The 22,377-nt window shown below is 38.4% G+C and overlaps 1 pseudogene; it reads right to left on the reverse strand.

Moving 5' to 3' along the window:
* The window catches only part of LOC122133915, a 55,969-nt pseudogene that overhangs the window by 11,341 nt on the left and 22,251 nt on the right, over positions 1–22,377 (reverse strand).

Here is a 22,377-nt window from a genome sequence, read left to right on the forward strand (position 1 = left end):
ATTGAAAAAAATCCATATTTAAACCTCCAGCGATGGACGTTTGTATTGTAACTAATTTTGGACTGATGTAAGCAAACCTCACTAAAATTCAACTATAGTATTTAGTGCTTTGTTGTAATTGATGTGGCCTATTTTGTAAAAATATATTTGAATGACTATCATTGTCTGTGAAAACTGTCATAATCAATACTGAGGTCGGTTTTCCAAATAGCTGTCACGCAAGGTTTAAGTGTTAACAATGAAGAAAACAGCCATCTTAATGGCAAATTTAGTTTCAAGCAATCCCAGATGGCATTGGGGTGTCTATCAAAGACCAAATGCTATCGTATATTGGAAGCACTCGAATCCCTAAATAGAAAAAGCACACCTAAGTAAAATACTAGACGACAACATATAAAAAGCAAGACATATAATTATATGTTGTCTTAAGAAGAAAATCAGTTCACCAAAAGAAAATTAGAACATGCTGCGCTTACTGTGGAATTCCACCCATACACGATGCTTGTGACAAACCTGTCTGGCTATATTAGGTCATAATTTTATGTTCAGGTGGCGGTATGGTATTCTATTATATTAAAATAGTATATCACGTTCCAAAAAACTACAGCCACTGGAAATAACATAAAATTCGTTGTATTCCTACTATTTAGACAATATAGCAATTGTAGGTAAAACAAACTCATATAAGAAATAAAGTGTCTATGTGCGGGTTAGTAGTCTTCCGCTTTTATGTTTTTTGAAAGAAGAAAAGGGTAATTCATCTGCACCTGTATATTTTTGGTTATTAATTGTCTACCCATTTCAGGTGCTCAATCAGAGAATAGCGATAAAAACGATTGGGGTTGTACACAGAACTGCCGGACGCTGACAACACAAAGGGGCAACTCACCTTGCGCCCTTTTCGGCATTGATGGAATGATGTCTATTGACAGACCTGAACCCTACGTCTTCAGTCTCATATGCTTTCTTACGAAGTCTTGGACAGCACAGGCTTACGTTGTTATGCATGAAGTTCCTAGTTGAATTGCATCCTAGCAATTGCCTACTCGACGAGATCATTGTTCAGGACACAAAAGGATGAAAACATGTAAATTCTCCAGTCATTGAGCACTGTCATTTACTCTGTATTATCACTCTGCTGGAAATAAAGGGGATGCGTTTTAAATCAAGTTTTTAAAGCACCTATGAAATGCACACTCTTGCACACCAAAACGATTCTTGTTGGTAAAAAATTTCTAGGACCTCAATGTCATTCCACTGCAAGACCTACCACAATTCACCCAGCATGCTTCCAGGGTTTGGTTTACCGCCGTTGATGAATGGTGGAAGGACGTAGATGAGGGTGGAGAGCAGAGTTTAATCAATACGAGCGCGGTGCGTCCGTCATTGATGGCTTAGGCTGTTAAATAGACAGGTCACTGTTACCCCATGACTCGGAGGCGTATAACGCGAAGGTTACAGTCGTTCATGCTACCACCATCTCCGGAGGCCCCACACATACGATGCGGCCTTTGCCAGCCCTCGGCAACCTGTCTGGACACCGTCACAAAGTGGCACTATAGGTGATGGCGAGCTTACGCAAAGCCAGCACTCAAACACCCGACACACAGCGCAAATAAGGAGGGCAGTTGTCTCTCTGTTGACCTATTTCTCTCGTTAGAGACGCCATTGGAGATTTCCATTTACATACACCTTCTATACTCACATAACCAAAATTGAAATGCTGATACTCCCGGAGCCCACAAGGCGGCGTTAACTACACTAACCTTCTTAAGTCTACAAGTAGGGAGGTGTGTGATGAGGACATGAGTCAGGCACGTGTTTTGTTGTCAGATTCTTGTCTGCAAGTTGTAATTTTTGATGCTTTTAGATGAATGCAAGAGCACTCTTTTCTTTAGGCTTTGTGTTTTATCGTGGCAGGCACCTGACCGGTAGAGAACAATTTGTTACAGTGCAATTGTGATCTTAAACAGGGTTACCTGCTTATTGTTATGTGAAACAGTACACCGGTTGATTATCCATACATAATGTAACATCGAGGAGCGGTATTATGCGATTATTTATGGTGCTTCCAGACCCCAGAGAATCAGCCCTCTTTGGAGGTAAAACAAATAAGAAAAAATAAGATGGTGTCTTTACATCTGCAATCGCTACAGAAACTGTAGGATCTTATCATAATTTTGATTTTATATACAAAAATACTCATTCCGCACCTATAACCCTAACGTTAGGTTGGGAAAATGTGTGATGGCAAGGGGCTAATAACACTTGCTAAGGTGTTATCGGCTTAATCTGAGGGAAAAAATAGAAACGTCTCAACCTGTGTTATAAAATAGAGTCACCACTTTACACACCCAAGTGTGTTAATACCTTGCAGGTGCCCCCCCCATTTAGGGACTTCATCAACCAGTCGCGCTATGGAAAGGTGTTCAGACGCCATTATTAGAAGCTGAGGGAGTGCCATGGCACCAATAACACAAACTCAATTCTTCAACCTGGCCGTTGGAAACGTGCCGGTCGCAACATTTGCGCAAAAATTAAGAGATTTATCAGAGCTTCTTGACGGCATGTTCCAACATCGTTCAAAATGCTACCATGTGAGTTGGCCCTGAAAAATGTATTGCAGTTTATCAGACACCAAGAATGTTAAGTTGGCAATGTTGTTATTAGGCCTCAATGCAGGAGGAAATAAATGCAAAACAGTTTACGAAGGTTCACAGGGGCAGAACTGTTCAATAGAAAACACTATAGTCACCCGTGGGTTAGCCGCAGATGCCGAACAAAATCCTGGGGTACAACAACGTGGGCGCGACAGCAAAACCCCATGCGCTCTGCAGAAGGTGTCTGTTAGCAGCCAGAGGGGTCAGGGTGGGGCGAGAAAGAAGAAAGGGGGGAAAATCCAAAAAAACACAAGTTAAAAAACACTAACCAGGAACATAAAAACTAGAAAAGAAACTGGAGCTAAAACAACCAAAATGTAGCAAGTTTAGCCACAAAAGATTCGCATATAAGTACACTAAAGCTAGAGACCCACAAAGAACCATCTATGCAAGGCACAAGACAAAAAAAGGGCGGCATAGATATATAGGGGCTGATAATGAGGAACACCGGACTGCTGAGTGCATTCAGCCTGGTGAGCTGAGCAATAACTCGTCTCCATAGAAGAAGGCTTTTCAAGTCTGATGCATTTTAATTATGGTTGTAGACAAACTAATATAGATTGAGATAGTCTGATCTGACCTAAGCATGCCACTAAACATGTTCGACAATTAATCCAGATCCGACCCTTTCATGGAACCTGATAACATCAATCCATGGCGATGAACATCATTGGAGATGTTTAATCCACAACCATTCTTTCTGAGGCATTTTTCCATTTGTGCTTGGTATTAACATCAATCCAACACAGTACCTTCTTTATTAGGTAAGGCTATTTCATACAAAATCATATATAAAAGCCAATTGGTGCCTAAGCATCGCATTTATAGTGTGACGGAGATTCGCAAATAAATTGGTATCCAACGGTAGCCACTCATGTTTGTAAATTGTTAGGTCTGCTTGTTAACGACTCCACACAAAAAAAAAAAAAAAAAAACACATATAATCCAGACATTGAAAAATATGCAAGATCCTATCCTTGAGTAACAGACCAGTGATCGCTAGAGTTTTATACAGGTGTTACTAGAAATGGTGATCAGATACCAACTATGAATAATGTGGAAAGTTACTGCCTTTTGCCTTGGTGTTGACTTCTCACAGCGTTGGCAGACAAGGCATATGGGCAGAGGACATTAACTCAAAAATGGTGGAAAAATCAAGTTTGCGCTCACAATTTTTTTTTTATGTTTTTATGTAGATAAGTTTCATTTTACTTCTAAAACCTCTACTTGTTAAATTTCCAGTGTCCCACCTATAAGTAATTTGGCCTGGACAAGTAAAACCTTTCAAGGTCGTTTTGTTAGCAGTTTCAAAACTCTAGCGAGTTAAGGTATTTTGCCTTTTTGTTAGGGCTAAGAAAATTGGTCTTGCATTAATTATTAATGATGCACTAGCAGCGTACTGATATGTTGCATTTTTACTATGCATAGGTTCAAGGTTTGTGTCAAATTAAAAACTTTATATAGCACTACTGTTGGGCAAGTTAATGCTGATAACAGTGCCAGTGATATTAGTTAACGGACCATGGTTTCTGATGTAGAGCTGGACTGTCAGAAAGCGAGCGGAGAAAAAAAAAAACATAGCCTACAGTTCTCTTTTATAGCACAGTAGCTGGTTTCTTTGGCACGGGCGGACCGGGCAGACGCCCCGGTGCGGCCTTTTTGCATGATTACATGGGGGGGTAGCACCAAGCGCAGTTGAAAAAAAAACTAATAAATAATCCTCTGCGCCGCCGCCGCGAAGCAAGTTTTCTCTTATCTATCAATTTTAGACTCATGTGGGGAATTCGGCAATTTGGACGCTCCTCCTTGATGAGACGTTGCCGTGCTCCGACGCTGTCTGTGCAGCAGCAAGGGGAGCCGGGGCTGGGCACGGGGGCCCGTTCCCTTATGGAGTCTCGCCCAAAATGGCCTCCGGCAAGGTTCACTGATATTCGCAGGCACTACTCTCATTGAATTCGTGGGCTCACAAGTCCGTCCCACCCCCCGACTCTTTCCCCATCCCGCACACATTTCACTTCATCACCTACTATACCAATCCAGGCGAGTCCCGTTCCTGCAAATGTATCTGGTTTTTATGACTTCGTAAGGTGACTCTGGCATACGTCACCCCTCGGTAATCCCACCCGCTTATGTAGGTCACCAAGGTGCCTTGGTTTCGTCTCAGGCCTTTGGTCCAGAGTGCCCGATGTAGACGGGGATGGGAACTCTGTTGATTGTCGTATCGTGCCAATAAAACCCCGAGAGGGACACAAAGACGAGTCGACAGCCATTCAGGGGCCCCATTTAGCCCCCAACCCAAAGCCACGCTGACAGGGAATACCACGCCGCGCCCGTATCCCGGTAGGGAGAACTCTGTTCTCTCGGTCTGATGATCCCACCCGGTGTCCCTGTCATGACTGAAGGGCTAATGGTACTTGGTGAGGTTATAACCTCTTACGTTTGGGTTTAATCTTTTTGCCTTATCATGCTTGCTCTGGCTTATACCACAAATCATTTCAGTTGCAACTCAACACCCCCCCCACCAGCTCTACATTTCCACCATACTATTGTGCTTTGCCCCACCCCCTCGATTCCCCGTTCACGTTGTCCTCGTTATATGTCAAATTTTATATAAAAAAAAAATTCCTGTACAACCAAAAAAGTAGGTGGTGACTTGAAAAAAAAATAATCACCATGGTTTTTGCCCCTCACCCATATATTGTGTGTCATTTTATTCTATTTTTTAACAAATGAGTTCTAGTGGTCCCCTACAGCGGATCACCAGCAGGAACATGAAGAAATTGCAGGTTTTTTATTTTTTACACATTTGTTTGTACCTGCTTGGTAACCACACTGTGGATGACCATGAAGAACCCAGCTTTTTTGGATTCTCCATAAGTGTTTTACAATATGTTCACCACTTAAGGCATTTGTGCATTGAAGAATACCAAATTCACTGCTTTTTTGCTTCTGGTTGTATATAATTACCAATTGTACGGTGTGTCATCAGCTATAATAGATTTTTTTTTGGGGGGGGGGGGGGCCCGGGGCTTCTTCGAATCCCTAGGATCATTAGCCTCCGGGAGGGCCTGTTTTTGTTGCCTATCGCAACTGCGACCGCTGCGTTGCCATGAGCGAGGCCGTTCCCGTTGTAAGTGATATCTTTATATATTCAGCTGCCTAAAACCTCACCCTGTATTTACATCTTTCCCGGGCATTTAGTCCTTACATATAAATCAATAATTCCACTAAAACATAAACCTCCCACTTTTGGTACGACTCAGTCATTAATGCTTTATATTTTGTATTTTTTATGTCCCGTACACTATTCAGCGTCGCCCTCCCATACTTCCATTTCGGTTAATTACTGGTAAGATTCACAAGATTCCGAAAAACTAACAATTTCTCCATGTTATTCATTCATTTTTCCTGTTCACAAATATAAAAAAACACTATGGCAGTCTCTTCTCGCCCGTTGGGCCTGTGCGACGAGGAGCGGCCCGATCGGGAACACCTGCTGTGTTTCTCAATCAGCAGATAAACACCAGTGAACTGTATGTATAGTTTAGTTTTTTATTGTTTTTGTTAAAATGTGGGTAGAAGCATGAATTTGAAATGAGGCTTCTGTTGCATTTCTTAGTCTTTATTTCACCGTTGACAACAATTCACGAACGGACCTGTTCCGAGTTGTTTGTCTGATCAGCAATATGCACGACTGTTACATTGCCAGTGCCTGTTTCTGGGTGTCAAGACCTCTACTGGGGCCTACACTGCGATGTAGCCATAGATTCCAACCGTTTTTTACCATTTCGCTTGACATGATAATACGAAAAAAAATGATATTAATATTCAGGTTCCTGTAAAAGTAAAAATCTAACATAACAGACCACAAACAACTTCAACTGGTGTCATTTTAGTGAACATAACCTCTCCATCTCTCTCTGTTTCTCTTCCTCTCTTGCTCTTTATGAATGGAGACCCATCAGCTGAACTCCAGAACAATTAGCTAAAACAAATGATTGCTCTTGGCTGCATGATTGAGGCAAAGTCAAAAAGTCGAACCGTATTTTATGTTTATGTTTTTAACTGTGGGTGCGTTTCCATCGTCCCTAGCCCGAGCTCGTGGACGTCAGTACGTGTACAAAAGTCGGTCACTGGTATGTTCCACTGGCTCGCTGCACATTGGGACAGTGATTACTCAATTTCCGGTGACATGAATAACGTACAACGTCAACAGAAACATTGTAGAACGTCAATGTCTTTTTGATATTATTTTTATTGTTTTTAACACATTGTTCTTTTACATGTTCTAGAAACATTGTAGAACGTCAATGTCTTTTTGATATTCCTGTTTTGCTAAAACACTGTTTTTAGCTGTTTATTTACTGTTTTATTTATTTTTTTTTTTGTTTTGTTGTTTTGCTAACTCAGCTGGTTTTACTGGTTTAAGTTGTTTTAGCTGTTTTTAGCTGGTTCGCTAAAATCAGCTGGTTTAGCTAGTTTAACATGCTTGCAAATCATAACTGCAAACTAGCATGTTTGTTAAAATGCTAATCATACTAGAAGCATGGTAGTTAAAACGTGTATGAAACCATAATATCAATGGTAATCATGCTACACAACTGCTAGGGCAACAGGTTAATCATGTTAAAACAGGTTACTAACATGCTAGATCTGTTAGAAACAGGGTATAACAACATTCTAATGCTAAACCAGGTAAATCAGGTTAGCAATGTGCAAATCATGCTAGCCAAACGATAGACATTCTATCTATCTAGCTTTCAAACTTCAAGTCCTACTTCAGCTACTTCAATCTTTTAGGACGAGGCTTTCTCAAGCCAACTTACAAAGCTTGTTTGCGGCTTTATCATCTCGTTAGCTTTTATTACCAAATACTGTGTTGTTGTTTTATCAACTTACATTACCATTTAGTCATTTAGCAGGCGCTTTTATCTAAAAGCGACTTAACAAGTGAGGGACAATGGGAAGCAATCAAAAAACAACAAAAAGAGCATTGATATACAAGGGCTATAACAAGTCCCAGTTAGATTAAACAAAGTACACGTAGCAAGGGCTTTTAAATAAAATATAATAAATAAAAAAGAAAAAACAGATAGAATAGAAAAAAGAATTAGAGCAAGCTAGTGTAGAGGTCTTTTTTATTAATTGTAAAGAAATGAAAAGAACATAGTAGAATACAAAAAAGATTAGAAAGGTAGTTAGATTTTATTGTTTTTTTTATATAGGAATAGAATAGTGAGTGCAAAAGGTTAGAGAGTCAAATAAGATGGAAGACGATGTCCTTTATAAGCGATTCTGAAGATGGTAAGGACTTAGCTGCTCAGATTGGTGGGGCAGGTCATTCATTCCACCAGGAGGGAACATTTAATTTAAAAGTCCGTAAAAGTGGACTTTGTGCTTCTTTGGGATTGGCACAAATCAAGCGAAGTTCACTTGCAGGAACGCAAAGCTTCTAGAGGGGCACATAAGCCTGAAAGAATGAACTTAGGTAAAGGGAGTGCAAGAAGCCCGTGGTGGGTTTTGTATGCAAACATCAATGCCTTGAATTTTATGCGAGCAGCTATTGGTAGCCAGTCCAAACTGATAAAACAGTAGGTGTGAGTGGTTCGTCGAGAAGTTAGCTGAATCATCAATCATAACTCCAAGGTTTCTGGCTGTTTTGAAGGGAGTTATGGTTGATGTGCCTAAACTGATGATGGTGAAATTGTGATTTAAACGATGGGTTTGCTGGGATTCACACAAAGCGTCTGGCGTGGCACGGTTGAGTGAAGGTGATAGGTCATTCATCCAGCAAGAAATGTCCTGTTAGACAAGAGGAGATGCGAGCAAGCTACGCTGGATCATCAGGCTGGAAATGGGAGGGTAAGCGAGTTATTGTGTTCAATCAGTCATGGCTTTTTCAATGGTTTTTATGTTTATAAAGTTGTCATGTTTCTGAATGACGAAACCTAATGATGGACTTGGAGACAGAGAAGAGAAGTTGGTCCATCCAAGAACTGAGCCCTGTAGGCCGCCAAGTAGGTAGATGTTGCGACTTGGACATCCTTCACCTATCCAAGGTACTTTGAAGGACCTATCTGATAGGTAAGACTCAAAACCACTGAGGTCGCGTGTTTCTTACTGATTTTGATTGACCTTTGTCAGTATAGGGTTGACAGGAGGATCTGGTGGTTTAAGCGAGTGTCAAAAGAGTGTTGTTGATTGTAGAGCAAGCAAAGTCTAAAGTTATTGAAAGATTTGGATTCCGCTTCTTGCCAGTCTTAGGGCTTCAACAAAATGAGAGGCAAGGCTAGTGCTCATTTGGATGTCCACTCTGCAAGCCAGATTGGTTGCTGTCAGGAGGTTTGTTCTGTATGCGAAAGGTATGAGGATTGTTTGAATACAGCCTCGTTCAATGGGTTTCTGCAAAGAAAGGAAAGACGGGGCAATGGTCTTTAGTTCTCTACAAGAGGATGGGTTGAGGTGGGTTTTTTAAGGAGTGGAGTTATACGACCCTGTCTAAATGATGAGGGAAAAAACCACAGTGTGGAGGGAATATGTTAATGATGTGCGTGAGTGGCAGGTTACAATGCAGGAGAAAAGTGCTTGAGGGAGATGAGATGGAATAGGATCCAACGCGGGACAAGTAGTAGGATGATTAGGAAAGATGAGTTTGGAGGATTCTGCCTCAGTCAGGAGAGTGAAGAGAACGTGTTTGTGCTTGGATAATTTCATACATTAGCACAATTTTCTATGCTTTTTTGGAACTGATTTGACATATTGATCTTTTTGGCCATAGATTGAGCTAGATTGGGCACGCCATGTTTTGCGGGAACTATGTGATAGAATTATCCTCAATTATTGCTTTTTTTACTCAAACTCTAAGTTGTTTGTGTGTTAGATTGAGCATATTAATTCCTCATATTAGTAATACAAACCTGTCCCAATTTAACAGAAACCACGTTGATAAAAGACCTGAGTGATAATAATATAGGCATATGCCTAGTGTTAACAAGCGATGTTCAAAATGTAAATTTCAGCAGGTTAGGGATCATAAGGTTAAAGGATTTTCAACACAGTGCAAGGGTTAAATAATTGGATATGTGTTATAACTACTACAAAAACATGTTGTAAGCCTGGTTATACTGTAAATTTTATTACTTGAATTAGTTGCTAGTGTGGGACCAGAATTGCCCATGGTGTTCTATCAGCAAAAACTCGTTGATCAAATGTCTGGAGTGTGTTAGTATATGTGTGTATTTTTGAATTCTTGATTTAATTTGTCTTCGTTTTTTCTTATTGACAGCAAGTTTTATCACCCACAGAAAATCATGGGGACTGATCCCAGATTTGTCTTCCACCAAGCCATCTTTACACAGGGTTGTAAAAGCAGCTGTGTGGTATTAATTGTTTGCTGCCCTTCAGGTAGGGTACAGTATACATCAATTCTAGAATTGTGTCTCTTGTGTGTTTGTGTTATTAGGGATGATGTGTGTGTGTTACATGACATGAATATACCCGTGTTACAAGAACATGACACTGATGAGCGATGGTGTTTTTTTTTGTGTGAAGATTTTCTTTATATGTCTATTGTGCAATGCCCCTGTGTTACATTTCTACTTGCTGTATAGTAACCACAAATTTTTGACTGACAAGTCGAGGTGATTTTTCTGTGGAAAGTGACATTATGCCAAACACACTGTAACCAGAAACAGGACAAACCACAGAGCTGACCTGTATCTGCCATTTTCATTAGCACTCTGTGTGGCAGCCTACAAATAAATAAATGAAGCATGCGAGATAAGTATTTGCCATCTATGCCCTCATAATGATTAAACATCGCCTCAGTATTACTACCCGGGCTCAACCTCCGCCCTCTCGAAATGCAGTGGGGGGGAGGTAAAACCTGAGGGACAGATGGATTGAGAGAGAGAAAGGGAGTCTTCACCCCATCAATGCTATTCTTGGTATAATCTGATTTCAATTGCAAAAAAGGGGGCTGTTCAAAACACACAGCGACTTTACTTTGTGCGGATGCCGTAGGCTTTGACAAGTGGAGCACCCTCTCATAAAGTCCTGACCTCAGCATGAGGAGCACTCAGCACCATTATACCCATTAGCCAAGGCAATGTTGTGAAGGCAGCAGTCACGAACAGAGGGAATGTGCAACTAAATGACACGACGTAGTGTGAAGCGATGAGACTTTGCAAGGTTGACATATGTTGGAGAACTCCTGGAGAGTGTTGGGGAGTCAAAGCATTTAATTTTAGTCATTTTGTGGAGGGTGTATTAGCATGAAGGTGTTTAGTATTTGGTGTGTATGACAACTGTGGGCACCTTCTAGACTAGTTGATATTCACCTTGTATTGAGGTTGCTTTCTTCATGTGGCTTTCTTCATCACCACCATGTTTGAAGGTGGTTGCCAATATATAATAAAGGTAAAAAAAATATGATTTTATTAATTTGGTATAAATCAATCTGTAAAAACTCCAAATTTTGCTACCATACATACATACATGCATACATGCAATAGATATATAGATATATATATATATATATATATATATATAATATCTATTATATATATACATATAATATATATATATATAATATATACATATAGGATGACTACACTGATATTTGCAGTTTCAAAAAGAGAGGTCAGCATTGATAACATTGCTGTAATATCTGCATACTTAACTGTGATTTGTTTGGGGGATTAGGGAATATATATAGAGATTTTCCTTCTGAAAAGAAAATTGTGAGAAAACTCGTTTTATTTGAATTGAATCTCTACATACACTCATATTTTCTGAAGCGTAGCATTAGTTGCCCAGTTGTCTGGGGTTTAAGTTGATCTAAAATGGCAGAGAGACCAGGAAGACTCAAATAAAAGGTTTAATCTGATTGGACAAGATGTTACAATTCTGTACCTCTGTTTTTTCTTTCTTTTTTCTCTCAGGTGATTTACAAGGGAATCAATTTAGCTACGCTTATCCTCCAAGAAACCTCTGTGGCTTTGGAACATGAGGTACGCCTTATTGACTCCGTCAGCCATAGCCTGCAGGGTAAGCTCACGTGGGCCGTCCACTGTTTTGCCATCATCGGTGGGACCCCAGCTGGCGCTGTAGATGTCAATAACCTGTGGCATGTGGCGGATGGATGAGGCTCGATGATGTCCGTATGAAGGGCTGTCCAGCATACGAAGGCCTGTGAAATTACAGGATTGAGAGCATGCCAACAGCAGTTAAAACCCCTCATATTGGGTCTGTGTATCAATTATTCTTTTGTAAATATTTTTAATGTCACCAAATTTTTAATTCGGGTCCTTTATTTGTCTGTTATTGGTCTTTTCTCATGGAGCTCCTGAGATGAAATTTAAATTCTATATATAAGAACAGATGCATGCACGCCAAATGTACTAATTCTGTATGTCACTGTAATTGACTTTATCTTGATTACTAGTTACATCAGCATATAATTATGTGCCCAGCAACATATTCATCTTAAAATTGCATGCAACTGTTAACAGTGAGTGGTGATGGTGCGTCAATCCTTTTTCTTCAATGTGTAAAAACATTGCAGTAGCGTACAACTCTTTATGAATTAATACCGTGCAGAAGACGTGGCTGTTTGATCAATCAAACGAAAGGGGCATTTCAGCACTGCCCACATGAGCGGATGAAATATTGAAGCCATTAACCGATTAGTAACCCACAAACAAAATAAAAAATAAATCTGTTTTTAAACATAACGAGCCATCTTTCCATTTCTTTAGTGTATTCCTCAAGGGATAAAGCAACTTGGTTCATACAGAAAAATGGAAAAATAAATATTGACCAGTTTTTTACAGGTTTTTTCGTTTGCCAGATTGAATGGGATAATTGAAAGATAGGATGATACACGGACCGATTGTACTCTATTCACGCTCTGTGGTGATGAGTGCTGGGGTGAGAGTGGTTGAGATTCACTGGCAATGACGACTGAACGTAATGGCTTTGGTACTTTATCAAGCACAAACGAGATTTAAACCTTAACTTTGCTTTTCTCTTCTCATCTACCAAACCTGCTGAAAATGAACTTACAAAAGTGTATACTGCAAGTTAATTTTATTAAGCAAACTTACGTAAAGTTCAAGTATTCTAAAGTAAAGTAAACTTTATTTAGAAAGTAGACTAAAATAATTGTACTTTAGTATACTTTGTATGTGTATTATGTCATCTTGGGACTCAACTGGCTTACTTTTTAGTTTATAAATGCTTTAATGCTAGCAAGTATACAGAAAAGTCTAAGTACACTTGGCCTTATACTTGTATTAATTTTTTGATTGATACTGTATATATTTAAAGTATAATTTAGTATTTCTAAGTATACTTGGCTTGTAGTTGTGTTTAATGTTGTAATAGAGTAACCTATTTTTCATACACATTAGCTTTTTTTGAGATAGCATATGTTTTACAATCTATCTGATAATCCTCTGTGTTCAAGCTCAGAGTAACTTCAAGGTTCAAGTCAGCTTCAAAGTCGAATAAAAAGGTTTTTAAAAAAGAAGTTTATTTTATTAAGAAAACTTAAGTAAAGTTCAAAGTTTGTGTCCCCAAATGATGCACTCTACACTATACACTTATACAGTAGACTATGTACTTATGCACTTTGTACAATCGGAGTCTGATAGCCCCTTCCCCCTTCGCTACATACTTAAAGCTGCAACAGTTGAGTGCATGAAGTGTCTCCAACATTCCATACTTCATGTTTCAGTTAATTAAGTGCATCATCCAGGTATTTTAAGTGCCCTTTTTGCTTTTCCAAAATTTTCAGTGTGAACATATTACTCGCACTATTCTCAAGCATTTTCAAGTATACTTTATGTACAGTATTAACTATAATAATAGTTAATATTCTAAGCATAGAATAGTAGTAGAAGGTATACTAATATCAATTCACTAGTAGTATACGTGTATATGTTACTATTTCAAGATCCTCTGGAAAAACTGACCCACTTTTTAGCTTATAAAAGTATCCTTTTAAGTGTAACAGTAGTAAACTTTCAGTATATGCGAAACTAGTTTACATCAAACTTTTTTACTCCTGAAAGTTTACTTTAAGTAAACCTTATTGGTATACAGTTAACTAGTTGTATACTTCTAACCCATTTTTTTTTTGTCTATGAAAGTCATACAGTAGTTCAGTAGTTTTTATACTGCAAGCTTTAATGTAATCTTGGTCAAAAGTGGGAGTATATGATATAAGATTATATAGGGAAAACACTGTATACAACTAAACAGAAAAGTCTAAGCTTAAATCCATGTATGGAGGCACTCCAGGAATATCAACTGCTCTGTGTCTTGAGATACAAGTGGCTGTTAGACTAAGACTCGTCATACTGACCTCTTCCTGGAAGAAAACCTTCTGTGAGCTGAAGAGGTAAAACTAGAGTCATGTGTGGCCCATTTGTGAGGGACAAAAGACATTCGCTGGCTATCAGTTGACTCCTCCTTTTCTTTTGTGGCCTTTTGAAAAGAAAAAAAAAAATCAATGTGCTGCAGAGCGCAAATGATGTTTTTATTGATGCTGCTGTTGGTGTTGGCTGGTGGATGTTTGTGGAAGAGGGGGGAAGGTTAGAAATGATCAATTTAGCTGATATCCATTAGGCTAAGAAACAACGCGATGTCTCAAAAGGAGACAAGTCATTCATCATATTTACTGACTGCACAGAACGAAACCTGATAAAGCATACAAGTATTCTAAATAAAACCCTGTCTTGATAGCACCAAACATGTTAAGGAGAATATGGTTTCTGAATGGAATCTGCTTCTTGATTGTAACATTTGAAACATACTGTATATTGTAAACTAGACTGTATCCTGTATATTGTAACATTTCTGTAAAAGCTTACATTATGCATCTAAAAAGCGTGAAACAAATGAACATGAATTGAATTGCATGCTGAATTGCCTGCACCATGTGTCAACGGAATATATGTTCTTGATGTTATTAGGTTTGTATGAGAAGCAGATTCTGCACAGAAACAGTTGTTGTGATTTCATGCTGATGCGAGCAAGCCTAATAATCTAATAGCCAGTACAAAAAGCACAAAATCGAACACCAGGAGACGGTTACCAACACAACTTTCAATGACAAAAAAGCTAAAACTCGCTCACTAATTGTGGCTCGATGACGTCATAATGGTGGAAACTAGAAAAAGCTTTATCCAACAAGTCTTTTGTTTGAAAAAGTCACTAAAGTTGTCTGGAAAGGTGACAAAAGGGGCTTTGCACTGTGTAGTTCTAGGAACTTAGTGATAGTAACTTAGTTTATAGTAACTAGCCAGCAGGGTGGGTCCTAGAGAACCACTTCCCCCCTCAGGCTGTTTTCTGGTTGCATTCGCACCTGCAGCAGGAACTCTGAAGCGGATGACCGACAGCAATGTCTTTATGTGCTGCATTTACAAAAATCAACAACCGGTGTGAAGTGGAGGACGACTATGACCGGAGCGGTTTTGTTTGTGTCGTGGGTTTCGTGATAACGTAGATGGAAAATATAAATGCACAATTTATACCATTGAAAGGGCAAAACGTTCCTATGACAACTGCAGTGTTACATATCATCGAGGGCTTAGAAAAGAAAACAACAGGTTAAATGCCGTTTATCACTGTTTTCCGTGTTTGTGGGAGTAAATATGTTTACATGGCTTTTTTATAAATGCCGGATAGCCGGTGTTTTGTATATGCGTTTGGCCAATCAATGTACGCTTACGTCACTGATAGTTCCTATAGAAACTGTTTTAGACCCTACTCTGAAGTTGGAGCTAATTTAGTTCCCCCTAATGGAGTTCCTAGAACTAAAACTGTTCCTAGTTCTTGAGGTGCAAACACGCCTAAAAGCGAGAACTTCCGCCAATAGTTCTAGGAACTATGAAAAGCTTCCTCTGGTGCAAAAGCTCCTAAACTCTCTCAGTTAGCAACACTGAAAGCTTCTATATACACAGAGTAAAAAGACTTTACAGATGCAAACGATCAGGGGTTACCGAGGGGAACAGGAAACTGAAACATGACTACAAACTACAAGTCCCCATTACCAAAACACAGAATACCTTTACGACAACTGTGACACTTTGTCTAAATTTTTAGCACTTTAATATCGTAAGATTATGAGTGAATAATGTCTGCGTACACAGTGTAGGATATGTGATTTTTCTGAAATCTAAATGGGATGAAAAACAGCTCAGGACAGATTTTTTTAGGCTCTCCAGAATTCATCTTCAATAAAAAAGCAGCACTAATTAAACCGTATTCCACATGAAAGTGTTATCAGCTGGGTACTATGGGGACAAGTGCCATTGTCTGACCTGACAAGTGCTTTTCTGGTTCCTCCCTTGACTGTCGACGCCTACTTTGATCGGACTGTCAAGACGAGTCGTGCTTGACCTCTCAAATGAGACGCTTGTTTGTTAGGAACATTTAAAAGTTATTATGAGGTCATCAGAAACATACCTGCTACCTTGGAGTTGTAGGCCACACGCCCACCCAACAACGATGTTGTTGTTTGAAAACTGCAGACACCCTCTCACAGCACACCTGGTTCCATGCAGTCTGAAAAACCACCATCAGGAGATCAACAGATTTCACAATGGTTTCATGTGGATAGATAAAATAGTAAATATGAAATATAGAACAGCTTAAATATAAAAATGAAACATCCCGCTAAAACAATCAAGCGGGTCGCAGGAACCAGTCAAAAACCATGGGGAAATGAAAATAAAAAAATAAAATAGAAAGTTAAGACAAGTTGGATGGTTGGGAAATAAGCATTTATGTCATTAAAATCACATATAAGCCCAATGCCTGATATTAATCTTCCTGAAGCTCAAACACTAGCGAGGGAGAAGAAGAAACAAAACCTATTCTAAAACTCATTGAAACAAATTACTTTGCAAAATATCTTCACTATTTAAGAAACGTCTAAAATGTTCTCATGACTGCCTGGTCAAAAAAAAAAACAAACAAAAAAAAACAAACCTTTTACAAACCAATTAGCAAATATTTGATTAAAAAGGTAATCTATTAAACACATCAACACAAAATAATGAAATACCATTTTAATATGAATTGTGTAACCTATGTTCTTTTATAACTCAGTGATTATTTTGCTGATTTTATGGAGGGCTTGGCCAAAAACAGGGTTAATAAGAGTCTTAGTCATATATATTTGTTTCATTAAGGCCATTACTCAGATAAATATGCTTATTTGCTCCATTATATTTCTCTAAATGTGCATAGTCCTAAAGCTGTCTGTTCAGGAATTGCCTGCAAAAAAATTTTCCATGGTTTTTGTAGCAAGACTTTTGTGTGGACACATAATTGATATCTACATTGGCAACTAAGGTGTTTACCTTTTACACCAACAGTTAAATTTTCTAAATGAAACTGGAAATATTGGCTTAACTGGGGAATAGTAATAGGGTCAATATGTTTACGACACTTGGGCGATCAGAATATGATGATATTCCGATATTTAATCTGAACTTATGTGTATGTTAAATGATTGATTGTGCCCCTTTTACTACTTAAATAACAACCTACACAATGCACAAGACCCGACGCTGCCTAAGATGGTCTGGAGACACAGAAGAGTCCTCCAGAAGAGCCACAGCAGTGCGTCCTCCTCCCCTGCACTCAGACAGGACAAGCGTTCTATTTATATATAAAGCGTCTGAATTATGCTGTGGGATACTTAGGTCTCTGACGGCACGACTTCAGGATGATATTACTGCTGCTCTCGAGCACACGCCCCCAGCATGGCTTCACCATCCGCGACAGGACACTGGAGAACACAGAGCCACTTGTCTTCACTTCGTATTAGATCCGGTGTCCTGTCCTTGATGTGCCACTGGTACACAGCAATATACCAATTATGCCAAGGTTTAGCTGTAGCTATCATTATAACAGAATACTGTATTCAGACCTGAAACTCAGAAATCAGTTGCCAGGGTTACGGTGTCCATTTTTATTATTATTTATATTATTAATTTTTTAAGTCTGAGAAAGATTCAACTAGGTATCTAAGAAAGCCTTGTTATAATAAGGCTGGTCACCCTGACCTCAGATACTGGACATGTTGTTGTTTGTTTTATTTGTCATCATGTATCTGAAGTTTGATCATAAATACCGTGTTTTTATATAGTGCAGGTTTTTAAACCAGAAAGGCACAGATATCATCCACAAATCAAAGCATGTACTGTTACTTTAACTACTACCAAAAGAAAAATTCCCATTAAAAAAAACAGCAATATTAGCATTTTGTTACAGTGTGTCTTTGGCCACAATGAGCGTCTCTGAAGGTGTGAATCGTGTGTGCTGTTGAGCAGGCGGCACCACTGACCAGAAGGCTTTGCCAATCTTCACTCGACCTTCACTCCCGTTTAGGGGGCACCTTCTGTCCTCCATGCATTACTGTCTGCAGGAGAAATATTCTCTCGCAAAGCGCTAGGCTGCCTGCATGCAGCAGAAGCGCTGCCATCAATTCAACTGGCTGTCGGTCGCGTGCGTCACAAGCCCAGAAAAAAGCATCTTACCCTGTGAGGTTTTGGATAATTTTCAGCGAGCAGTTGAGAGTGTCTGGCAACTGGAGACCCGTTCATAGCTGGGGAAAATTGTGGCTCTCTTGAGTGAATATTGCTGCTTTTTACTAAGAGGTTTAATCAGGCTAGAGTGTGGTTACAATATTCTTGCACTAGCACTATGTGGCCTTTCCGGAGCCAGAAGGGATGTGCTCAGTTAAATGTCATTTTTCCAGTCTCTTTCTCTATTTCTCGTGAGCTGTTAAAAAGGATATCAAACCGTTTTGCCGCTCCATCAATACTGAAGTAGGCTTTATTGTTAGAGTTATCAGAAAAACACTGGTATCTCAACCAATGGCGATGGAATTTGGAGGGTAGGGGGGACTAAAATATTTGTCCCAACACAAGAGTTAATAACAGGGCTTCCAGAAGGTCAGAGGCTCGCGTTTGTCTAGTGGCACAGAAAGAAATTAGCGACACTTTTGTATGTACAAGAAGGACTGTATATGGGGCTCCATGATGTGACACTCAATCATGTCGAGAAAACTGACGTACAAACAAAACAAAACAACATTAATTTTGTATAGTATTATTATAAAAAATGAAAAATTCAGTGCATATGCTCTGTTGATTTTTTTTTTGTTTGTTGTTGTGTCTTAGTTGATGCACTTTTATTACGTATCTCTAATTTTTTATGCTTTTTAATGTTTGGCCTATGTGAATGCAAAAAGTGCATACAAGTAGGTGGCCAACCAAAATGAGCTTTTTGCCGCCGCGTCAGTGCCAACCGCCGCATCTGCCATCACTTAATAGGTGTGCAATTTAATAATTTATATAATATGAATTATGTGTTATTCTAAAGTAAAATGGTGGGGGGTTACTTTTGATCACAAGAACGACCGATTAGGAAGCGGAGCAGTGGTGGCCTATTTTAGTTGAGCTAGGCTACATGAGATTTAAAAGCTGACGCTAGAAATGAGACGAATGTCACACATAAGCGTGCTCACTATGTAGGAATAGATTTGTCACAAAATACGGCCATTTTTAATTATATTTTAAATTTCCTTAAATAACAACAGCATGCACATTTTTGTCAACGCACTACCTTTGGATATTCGTTACATGTCCGTTATTGTTGGACGAGTCTAACTTCAGTGTTGGGAGAAGTCGATATCTGTACTGTCTACATGAGTAAGACGAGATCTGTTGTGTTTTTATAAACATAGATTTCTTGTAGTTGTTACGTTAAAACGTGACTGGCTCACGTATAATTTCTCTCCCATTATTTTAATGAACTAATTACAACCAGGAAATAGAATTGAGGAAATTAAAACTGCACACATTAGCTAATCCATTGAAAAATCTAAAGAATGGGAAATGATTTAGACCTAAAACGTTTACAGTCGTGCTTTAGAATTCAAGTTCTGCCCAAATCATAATCACCAAAGTTGCACAACAATTGTAAAAAAAGGAGCTTGATTACCCATTGAACATAATACTTAAGTGATTTTTAATGTGAGCCTTAGCTGTCTATTGAGCACACAATTTGAGTAAAGTGGAGAAGAACACATAAAAATGCAGACTGCATTAACAATGCAAGTTGTGTTCAGATATTCGTTAAAACATAAGGCAGAGTGCGAAAGATTTGCGCAAGATGCATTGATTGCTGAGTGCGATGCCACAGCATTAATTCTTATTGGTCGACATAGTATTTATTCTTATTATAGAAACAGTGCGGTTGTTTGGGTTTATTTTGGATAATTGCAATGCTCTTAGGGTGGTAGAGCATGGGGAAACAAGCACAAGGTTGGGGGTTCGGATCACCGGGAATACGTGATAGCGTACAAAATTGATAGCCTGAATGCACTGTAAGTCCATTGGATTAAAAAAAAAAGCGTATGCTAGATGCATAAAATTAATTGAATTTTAGTAAAGTTTAATAATTGCATGTAAAAAAGGGATTTTTACTTTGAATGCATATGCAAACATGTGAAATCCAGCATGGACGAAATTTATTCCCAGCCAATAGAGCGAGAGTTTGTTATACTTAGTTGGTACAGAATTAGATATTAAACACCATGATTATATTTTTTATTATTAATGCAAAATGTCACAGCGCAGAGATGTTATTAAAACAAGTTTATAAGAGTCATGCATCGCACCGTTGAATCGTGAATCAAGAACAACTACATGATCAACGAAGGTGGGGGCGCGACGAAAGTCCAGCATTAGCATCAGCAGCATTGGGAAAAAGACCATAAATAGTCCTTTTCAATTTTACAGGTTATAAATGCCATCTGTGATCAGATGTTGTAGACTGGTGAAGATTTATTTTTAATGTGGATCCCATATTGTAATCTAAAAGAAATGTGCTATGTTTTTTTATTATTTCATATTAACGTGTTTGTGCGAAAAGATATGGGAAAGAGATTATGCGCACCGCGATGCATGACAGGGAGACGCACTGTCTTGATCACTTGGATTTTTTCCCTGATAATGAAATAACTTAAAATGGGGTCGTCTCACATACATAGAGAGAAATAACCTAGTCTACAGAAAGCTTAAAAATGTCTACTTTTAAAACGAACCAATTCAACCAAAAACAAGAAAGCAAATACTCCCTGATAGATAATCTGTGAAGGTTGCATTTCTCTTTAAGGCGCTGTACAGTATAACTGTGGAGATGAGAGTCAGCATTGTGACTTTCATCTTGCAGCCGACAAGAAAACATTAGTTTTATTAATAAATAATTTAAAATGTCTCCTTTTTCACGCCAAGTTGTTTTAGGCTATACTTCTTCCTGTGCTTTGTGGCAAACTTAATGCGTGTGCTTGAGCGTGTAATATATTTAAGGCTCAATTATGGATTATAGATGTAAAATTAATATTACTGTGTGATTACGTTGAATAATGACTCTAAGGATGACGGAAGGAACAAAAACTTACCGTGGGGGCAACGGGGGGTAAAAAACAAAAAAAAAAAAACCGCCTAAGAAATAAATTAAAATTACACCTCTAGAACATCTCTGTTTAAGTTTTTTTAAAGCATTTTGCTACATGTTTGCATAAATTCTGCTTTCCAGAACGGACCCGTAATGGAGAGATGCCTTACCACACAGTGATTTTTCCTTTTGAAACACAAACAAACGAAATTTGAAATAAAATGATATTTTATGTTTTGAGAATGAGGCCAACCCTTCTCCATTCTGCCGATATTGTTGCTTCTGGGTTTGTGCATTGTCAATCACAGAAAGTCTCTACAAAATCTTGTCTTCCCAAAAACTTGGGTCTTTTTTGTCAAGTCCATAATGCCACGTGTATTTCCCAAATCTAAATAGTCTATTAAAACATGTTCATAGAGGATACCTTTTCTGATGTCTGGACTCTGTTTGGGATTAGAAAAACATAAAGAGATGGTTCAATATATGGTAATGAATAGGCTACATTCTGTGAGAATTTATTTATATTCACATTCTAAAAAAAATAATTTTTAGATGTTTGGACGCAGCAAAAAAAATAAATAACCTAAAAAACAGGAGCAAAAAGCAATCAATAATAAAAAAATACACAACAGTTTGCGCCCATTTTTTATTTTATTTTTTATTTTATTTTGTTGCAGTGTTAAGGCCAACTTCTTCAGACAATAAGTCACAATAACTAATAAACTATATTGGTGCATAGGTGGGTGGGTAGTAGTCAACATTTACTTAACGTGAATCAAAACCATTCTTCAGAGTCCTAAAACCGGAAAACCAAAATGTGTTTCTTCATCTTAGGACAACATTTTTGATTGATCCCCTTCAAATGTTACTCACTGGTACATATTTAATAACTTGTTAGTTTTAACTGACAATTTACTAAGTTGAATACTTCAGAAAAATTTAAGGTTGTTCTCTAACTAAGCTGTCCTAAGTTGCTTTTTTTTTACATTGTTTTACAATTTGATTCAATCATGGACACTGGTTACTAAGCTGAACTAAAATTTTATTTTTTTTGTTGAAACAATACTGAAATAAACCAATTTTTTAGCACTTTCAACCAAATTGCTTTCTGATTGAAACCAGCATATAAGAGGAATGCCCAGTGATGACGTCTGTTTTCAATCTTGAGCAAAACACTCTACTCTTCAGCACAATATATCTCATAAAAACCAACAACATAACAAAAACACACTTTTAA

Source organism: Cyprinus carpio, chromosome A13 (assembly GCF_018340385.1).
Source record: "Cyprinus carpio isolate SPL01 chromosome A13, ASM1834038v1, whole genome shotgun sequence".
Lineage (NCBI taxonomy): Eukaryota > Metazoa > Chordata > Actinopteri > Cypriniformes > Cyprinidae > Cyprinus > Cyprinus carpio.